Source organism: Marmota monax, unplaced genomic scaffold (genome assembly GCF_021218885.2).
Source record: "Marmota monax isolate L192 unplaced genomic scaffold, Marmota_monax_Labrador192_F-V1.1 WCK01_AAM20220418_F8-fsc00001, whole genome shotgun sequence".
NCBI lineage: Eukaryota > Metazoa > Chordata > Mammalia > Rodentia > Sciuridae > Marmota > Marmota monax.
In genome coordinates, this window is record NW_026693777.1 from 4209521 (window position 1) to 4218726 (window position 9206).

Below are 9206 nucleotides of genomic sequence, written 5' to 3' on the forward strand. Positions count from 1 at the left end.
CTTTCACGTGCTAGGCGAGCACTCTATACCTTTTTTATTTTGTGACAGGGTCTTAACTAAGTTGCTTAGGGCCTCACTAAATTGCTAAGACTGGCTTTGAATTTGCGATCCTCCTGCCTCAGCCTCCTGAACTGAGGCCCAACCCTTCTTTTTTTTTAAATTTTAGATGGGGTCTGGCTAAGTTGCTGAGGCTGGCCTTAAACTCATGATCCTCCTACCTCAGCCTCCCAAGTCCCTGGGACTACAGGTGTATGCCACCACACCCAACTTCTTCAGTATCTTTGAATTTATCACATCTATTTCTTCATCCTGAATTCTGAGTAATTTCTTTTGATAAATCTCTGGTTTGTTAATTCATGTCATTCATGTTCCCCAACTTTATATTTTATATTTATATACTTAAATATACTATATACCACAACACAGTTTTAACAGAAATAGAATTATACTATCTTTGCAGTATTCCCTGTACTAAATAAAATACATCTTTGCATAACAACTATTTCTTGCACTCACTCTTCCTCTCTCTCCTGTTTGCTAATGTTTGAGCTTAAACCCAGGACTTCATACATGGCAGGCAAGTGTTCTACCACTGTGCTCAATCCTCATCCCCATATTCCTACTATTTTTTTTTAAATTTTTTAGTTGCAGGTGAACACAATACCTTTATTTTGTTTTTATGTGGTGCTGAGGATCAAACCCAGTGCCTCACACGCACTAGGCAAGCGCTCCACCACTGAGCCACAACCCAGCTCTGTATCCCTAATATTTTTAAGAGCTACAGCAAGCTGCAGGAGTGCACACAACGTTATCCTAATGGCTCAAGAGGCTGAGGCAGGAGGATCACAAGTTCAAAACCAGCCTCAGTAATTTAACAAGACCCTAAGCAACTTAGTGAAATCCCATCTAACAATATAAAATAAAAAAGGCTGGAGATGTGGCTCAGTGGTAAAGTGCCCCTGAGTTAGATCCCTAGTACCAAAAATAAATAACAATTAGGGATGTGGCTGAGTGGTTGGTTAAGTGTCCCTGGGTTTGATTCTTGGTACCAAAATAAAATTTAAAAAAAAAAGGAAACTGCAGAATTTTGTACTGTACGAGTGATAATAGTCTGAAATCTTTTTTCCCCCCAATCTTTCATTAGATCTAAGTGCTAGGTAGGGAAATGCAATCCATGTAGACACTACATTTCTCGTGTCTGGCAGCTAGACATGGTCACGTTCAACCTCTCCTCCACTTTTCTTCCCCTTTACCATACACTGTAGCATGTTTGGTAGCAGTAAGCATGGACTACACTGGAGAAAAGTAGAGCAAAACAGTGGAAGGAATCTGGATGATCTTGAGGTGTAGCCCCTTGGACCTCCTATCCTGATTGCAAATTTGTATTTTCAGTCTTGTTTAAGACCAATTATTTGATGTCTATTTAAGCAAATGAGTTAATTGTCTATAATTAACAATAAAGATTGACTTCTAAATTGTTTGTAATTTTTCATTATAAGTAATGCTGTATAAAATTATCTACCTAGGGTAGGTTCATATGCATAAAATTGATGAAACCATAAGACATTTGAAACATTTTGGAAAAGCATACAATTTATACCCCTACCATCTGCAGAGGAGATTGCTTTCCTCTCTAAATTCTTCCCAACACTGGTTTTATCAAATTTATTTATTTATTTTGGTACTGATGATTGAACCCAGGGGCACTCAACCACTCAGCCACATCCCCAGCCCTTTTTATTAGTCTTTATTTTTGTCCATTTTAAATTAGTTTTTTTTTTTTTTTTAATTAAAAAAATATGGAATGCTTCACGAATTTGCGTGTCATCCTTGTGCAGGGGCCATGCTAATCTTCTCTGTATCGTTCCAATTTTAGTATATGTGCTGCCAAAGCGAGCACTAAATTAGTTTTTTTAAAATATTGATTTAAGCTCCTTATATATGTTGGATGTTGATGAACCCCTTATCAAATATTTTCTCCCATTTCATAGATTATCTCTTCACACTGTTCCTTGTTTCCTTTACTGGCAAAACCTTTTTAGTTTGATATAATCTCATTTGTCGATTTGGGGGTTTTGTTGCCTGTACTTCTAGGGTCATATCCAGGAAATCTTTACCTAAAAGAGTGTCTTAAATAGTTTTTCCTATTTTCTTCTAGTAGTTTAATACTTTTGGGTCCTTTATTTAAATTTGTGATCCATTTTTAGTTGATTTTTGTATATGGTAAGAGATGAGTCTAGTTTCATTCTGCATATGAATACCCAGTTTTCCCATAACCATTTATTGACGAGAATGTCCTTTCTCCAATGTATGTTCTTGGTGGTTAAACTCTAGATACATGTATTTATTTCCGTTGTGTGTGTTTTGTTTTGTTTTGTATTCAGGATTGAGCCCATGGGTGCTTTACCACTGAGCTATATTCCCAGTCTTTTTTAATTGTTTATTTTGAGAGAGGGTCTCACTAGGTTGCTGAGGGTCCCACAAGTTGCTTAGGATGACCTTGAATTGTAATCTACCTATTTCAATCTGCCAAATCACTTGGATTATAGGCATGTGCCACTGTGTCCAGCTGTATCTATTTATTTTTAATGAAAACTTTAGAGTGACTTCTCAAGTACCAAAAAGTGCTAATTTTGGCTGTGATTGAATTGACTTTTTTTTTTTTTCATACTGGGAATTGAACCCAGGGGTGCTCAACAACTGAACCACATCTTCAGCCTTTTTTTTTTTTTTTTTTTTAATATTTATTTTTTAGTTTTAGGTAGACAAAATATCTTTATTTTATTTATTTTTTTATGTGGTGCTGAGAATCGAATCTAGGGCCTCACGCGTGGTAGGCAAGCATGCTACCACTTGAACTACATCCCCAGGCCCTCTTCAACCTTTTTTAATATTTTATTTAGAGACAGTATCTCACTAAGTTGCTTAGGGCCTTGCTATGTTGCTGAGGCTGACCTTGAACTCATGATCCTCCTGCCTCAGCCTCCAGAGCCACTGGGATTACAGGCATGCCTCAACCTCCTGAGGCACTGGGATTACAGGCATGCACCACTGCTCCTTGCTTTGACTTTTAAATTATCAACATATTTGGAATATTGTATCTATCCAAACAAATAAGTATAATTCTCCATGTTTTCGATTGTTTTATATTACTTAGTTTAAAATGGAATGGTTTTCTTTATCCAGATTCTACATGTTTGTAAGTTTTCCCAAATGTTTGTTTGCATGTGTTTGCTATTATGAGTATAATTTTTTTCCCTTTCCTTGTATTTCTACTTATTTGTTGTGGTTTACAGAAAAAATTTATCATTGTAATAGCACAATTTATATATTTCAAATGGACAAAAATTAGTATAATTAACAATATTGTGAGATAAATTGCTGCTGGAGTGATTGTGCACACCTGTAATCCCAGAGGCTCAGAAGGCTGAGGCAGGAGGATTGCAAGTTCAAAACTAGCCTCAGCAATTTAGCGAGGACTAAGCAACTAAGTGAGACCCTTTTTCTAAATAAAATACAAAAATTAAAAGGTGGGTGGGCTGGGATGTGGCACAATGGTTAAGTGCTCTGAATTCAATCCCCAGTACCAAAAAAAAAAAAAAAAAGGTAAATCGCCTTTGGGAGCTTCCTTTCCAATACTTTGAGGTCTACAGGATATACCTAGAAAATTTACTACTGTAAAAAATGACTGCTTAGGCTGGGATTTTGGCCCAGTGGTAGAGTGCTTGCCTCATACATGTGAGTCACTGGGTTCAATCCTCAGCACCACATAAAAATAAGTGAACAAAATAAAGATATTGTGTCTATGTATAACTAAAAAAAATTTTTAAAAAATGACTGCTTAACTCAAATTAAGCAGGGGGAGGGCCTATTTTTTTTTTTATTTTATTTTTTCTTTTCTTCGTACTGGGGATTGAACCCAGGTGCACTTTGTCACGAGCTACCTCCCCAACCCTTTTTATTTTCTATTTTGAGACCATCTTACGAAGTTGCTTAGGGCCTCACTAAGTTGCTGAGACTGACCTCAAACTTGCAAACCTCCTGTCTCATCCTTCCAAGTTGCTGGGATTATAGTCATGCACCAATACTCAGCTTTCTTTTAATTGCTATAACTCATCCTTCTGGCAATTTGAGGGAGTTTCATATTTTCTTTAGACATCAAGTACTGCAGCCCTTGCAGAACAAATTTGATGCTATATGAATTCTGTTATTTTGCTAGCATTGATATGGCTCTTGGGTTCACCACTCCATTAGAACTATTAACACCATTCATATTGATTTTTTGTTACAAATCCTGTAAAGAAGGGTACTTCTGGGTATTTAGATCCACTTTGTATTTTCAGGCTGTGTATTCAGTTTTCATAAATTGAGCCCATAATGGCTGCCATCTTACATTGCTCTCACTCAAAGGCTGTCATATATAGTAAATTTTAAAATGTTTTTCCAATTTGCAGGAAGCTCCTGTTTTCCTTTTGTCTATAGTGTAGACCCTTGTGACTCTGTTTTCCCTGACATGGTTGGTTGGATCATAGTTAAAGAAACTATGTAAGGCCATTCACCAGAAGATTAGAGAATCTCTTTTTTTGTGTGTTTGGAACTTTAACATGTTTTCTTTTCCTTTTTATTTATTTTTCTACTATCAGGGGTACTTAAATATTGGACCATATCCCCAGCCCATTTTTTGTCATTTGTTTTGTTGTTTTTTGTTTTGTTTTTGTTTGAGACCAGGTCTCACTAAGTAGCTGAGGCTGGCTTTGAACTTGAGAATATCCTGCCTCAGCCTCCTGAGTTGCTGGGATTACAGGCATGTGCCATCACACCCGGCTCAAACATGTTTTCTTTTTGTTTTTTGTTTTTGCTGGGGATTGAACTCAGGGATGCTATACCACTGAGCTATATCCTCAGTCTTTTTATTTTTTATTTTGAGACAGGGTCTTGCTAACTTGCTGCTAAATTGCCATGGCTGACCTCAAACTTGCAATCCTTCTGTCTCTGCCTCCTAAGCCTGGGATTAGAAGCATGTGCCACCTCACCTGGCCCCATAGATGTTTAACTGAAGTAGTAAGTCTGGCCATTCAGGCTGCTGTTACAAAAATACCATAAACAGGAAGGCTTATAAACAACAGAAATTTATTTCCCAGAATAAATTCTGAGTTTTGGAAGCTAGGAAGTTCAAGAAGATTTAGTCTGGTTAGGGCCTGCTTCCTCATACATATCCCCTTCTCTTTATGTCCCACATGGTAGAAGGGGGAAGGAGTCTCTCCTGGTTCACTTTTATAAGAGCACTCATACTTTTAATGACCCCTCCTTCAAATACCATCACCTTTGGATTAGGATTTCAACATAAGTTTTGGAGAGATACAAATATTCAGACCACAGCAGATTCTTATTTCAATAATATATAATTTTTTCCTTTTGAAACTGTTACCAAAAATTATATGTTAAATCTTTAGTCATGCTTTCTTAACAATTCAGTCCAATTCCATAGCCTTAAAAAGCACTTTTAGTGTAAAAAGCTTTGAATATATAAAGACAGAAAGAATGTTGGGCTGGGTTGTGGCTCAGCAGTAGAGTGCTTACCTAGCACATGCGAGGCCCTGGGTTGGATCCTCAGCACCACATAAAAATAAATAAAGACATTGAGTCCAACTACAATTAAAAAATAAATATTAAAAAAAAAAAAGAGGACTGGGGTTGTGGCTAAGCGGTAGATTGCTCGCCTCACACGTGCAAGGCCCTTGGTTTGATCCTCAGCACCACATAAAAATAAATAAGTAAATAAATAAAGGTGGGGCTGGGGGTGTGGCTCAAGCGGTAGCGCGCTCGCCTGGCATGCGTGCGGCCCGGGTTCGATCCTCAGCACCACATACAAACAAAGATGTTGTGTCCGCCGAGAATTAAAATAAATAAATAAATATTTAAAATAAATAAATAAATAAATAAATAAATAAAGGTATTGTGTTCAGCTACAAAAAATAAATATTTAAAAAAAAAGAAAGTATATTATAATGAACTTCCATGTGTTTAAAACTCAACTCATAGCTATTTTTGTTTCATTCATACTCCACATATCACATATCCTTATAACGCACACCCTTAGTATGTGCCACTTGAGTCATTTCCAAAGTTTTTTTTTTTTTTTTTTTTTTTTTTAAGACTGTTCATTAAATTGCCAAGGCTGACCACAAACAAGGCTGGCTTCTGCTTCAGCCATCCAATTTGTCTGGGATTACCATGCACATGACACTGCACTCAGGTATTTCCAAAGCTTTTTGATACCTAGGTTTCTTTGTTGAGTGTGGTAACTACCCTCTTTTCACAATGTCTACTTCATCAAGAGGAACATGATTAAATATTACAACATTGAACAGGAATACAGGCTGCTCCTTCCTCATCTCTTCCCTTCCCTCTCCCTCTCTTCTTCTTCTCTATTTCTTTCTTAGCAGCAGTGAGTCTGAGCATTAGATATTATGCTGTTTTGGGGGTTAGTACTTTTTAGATGGCAATATGAGCAGTAGAGGAGTTAGTTTTAACATGGCCCAGCAATATACAAAAGGGATGACAAATTAAATGCAAAACACTCCCATTTCTCACTTGTGCTCATCATGAGAGCAGGGGGATAATGGACACTACTGTGAGCTCTGTGTGCCATCTTCCATTTCTTTTTTTTTTCATGGAAAGCTCTACAAAGAAGTTACTACATTCAGATATCAGTTTTCTGAAAATAGAGTGTGAAAGTATTTAGTGTTATTTTGTTTGTTTTGTTTTTTGGTACTGAGAGTTGAACCATGCATGCTAAGCATGGGCTATACCCCTGAGATACACCTCCAACTCCCAGCTATAGTTTCTAGGAAATTCATTGGATACAGAAAAGACACTGCTTGACACAACAGTATGTTACACATATAAACTCAAGAAATGTAGAGAAGTATATAATACCATGGGTACTAGAGAATAATGGAAGCTAGTCTGTAGAGAAAGAATATAACCAACTAAAGAAAGAAAGAAACTGGAGAAAGAATATTTCTTGAGGTCCTGATGGGTTTTATAGGCACTACTTCAAGTAGCTTTTTCACTTTATTTTTTTTATTTGTTTCTTTAATTTGTTTTAATTAGTTACTCATGACAGTGCAATGATCTTGACATATCATACATTTGAATCTTTTACTTAATTATTTACTTAATTATCTTGCCTAATTGCATAGGCTAGCATTTGTTCAATAACTGAAAATGAACAGGCCCGGGCTGGGGTTGGGGCTCAGTGGTAGAGCGTTCGCCTAGCATGTACGAGGCACTGGGTTCGATCTTCAGCACCACATAAATGTAAAATAAAGATATTGTGTCCACCTAAAATTAAAAAAAAAAATTAAAAAAAAAGAAAGAAAATGAACAGGTCCTTCTAGTCCTCAGCAACAAAATAGTCTTCCCTTTAGATTTAGCCAGCGAAATAAATTGGCACTGCTTAATTTCTAAATTTTATGTTCATATATCATTGGACCCAGAAAACCCATTTTTATAGGTCAATTTTAATGATACCCTGGCAGAAACATTAGAAATGATGTATATCCAAGACTATTCACTGTAGTAATATTTGTAGCAAGAATGTGTATCAATAGAGGAGTAGATGAATAAACTTTGTACATCCACGTAGTAGAGTACAATGTATCTGTGAAAGTAATCAGGAATCATCCTATATATACTGCTATGGAATGATCTCCAAAGGATATTAAGTGAATAAAAATAAAAGACAAGAGAAAAAAAATGAATAGTATATCACTTTTTGTTTATTAGGGGTGGCTTGAGCCAAAGAATAAACACATTCTATGCGTACACGTATTTGTTTATATTTTTTTTGTTTTCTTTCTTTCTTTCATTATTTCTTTCTTTTCCATATGTATGTGTGTGTGAGCGAAAGAGAGGGATAGAAAGACAGAAAGAGACACCATGTGAGAGTGTTACTGGCAATGAACCAGGGGCACTCTACCACTGAGTTACACATCCCAGCCCTTTTTATTTTATTTTTGAGGCAATGTCTTGCTAAGTTGCCAAGGCTGGCCTCAAACTTTTGATTCTCCTACCTCAGCCTCAAAGGGAGATCTGTAGAAAAAAGGGACCAAAGGGTAGGAGGTATGTGTTGGGGGAGAAGGTGGGGAGTAATATTGGCCAAAATGTATTTGTGTACATGTACAAAAGTGTAACATCAGTATGTACAAGTATGCACCAAGAAAATTTTGGCAGGGGGGAAATATTTAGAACCCAATATCATGTGCTTTCAAATGTGATGCAACAGGAAATAGCCAGCATCATATATTGTACCCAAAGGTGAATCTAGATGAAGCAGGAGGATCACAAGTTTGAGGCCAGCCTCAGCAATTTAGCAAGACTCTGTCTCAAAATGAAAAATAAAAATGACTGAGTTGTAGCTCAGTGGTAAAGCACCCCTGAGTTCAATCCCCAGTAAAAAAGAAAAAAAAAAAATTGAATCTAATTAATTGAGTTCTCAGTTTATAGAGAATAAGGTTCAAGGATAAAACACATTAAATGACAACACAAGGATGAAATCAGTCAAATCCAAAATGTGACAAATTCAATAAGACAAATGTCAACTAATAATTGACATAGAAAACGAAAGGGGAGGAGGGAACTATTATATATTGAAAAAGACTTAAGATATATATCAACCAAATTTAATATCTTGTTTTAATACTGTTCAAACAAACTTTAAATATTTGGATATTTTGAGACATTTGTGAAAAATTATACATGGTGTCAAAAAGAAGATATTATGGAATTATTAAAAATTTAAAATATAATAATGCTATTATGTTTTTTAAAAGTTGTTATCTGATAAAGTTGCGATCTAAAGGTATATGGGCGGAAATTACATGACATTTGAGATTTGCTTTAAAATTTAGCCATCTCAAAAAACAGTTTGGAGGAAATAGGTGAAACAATGAAAAAATACTGACTGCTGTTAAAGCTAAAATAATGGATACATGAATTTCATAGTGCCATTCTATCCATAGTATTTATATATTTTTGTGTGTGTTTCCACATTTTTGTAATAACAAGTAAAAAATAAAAAAGTTCTTGCTTAGCTGCCGCCCCTGACCAACATGGGCAGCTGAACTAATATCATTTGTGTGATTTTGCAGAGACACAAAATAAAACACAGACACAATTTACGTTTACACAAGTTTTAGGAT

At 36.0% G+C, this 9206-nt stretch overlaps 1 non-coding gene across 1 annotated transcript; it reads right to left on the bottom strand.

Moving 5' to 3' along the window:
* Positions 1–1793: 1793 nt before the first annotated feature.
* LOC124104852 (U6 spliceosomal RNA) lies at positions 1794–1900 on the bottom strand. The gene has a single exon (XR_006855537.1). It is a non-coding gene; the product is annotated as a U6 spliceosomal RNA (small nuclear RNA).
* Between the last annotated feature and the right edge of the window lie 7306 nt (positions 1901–9206).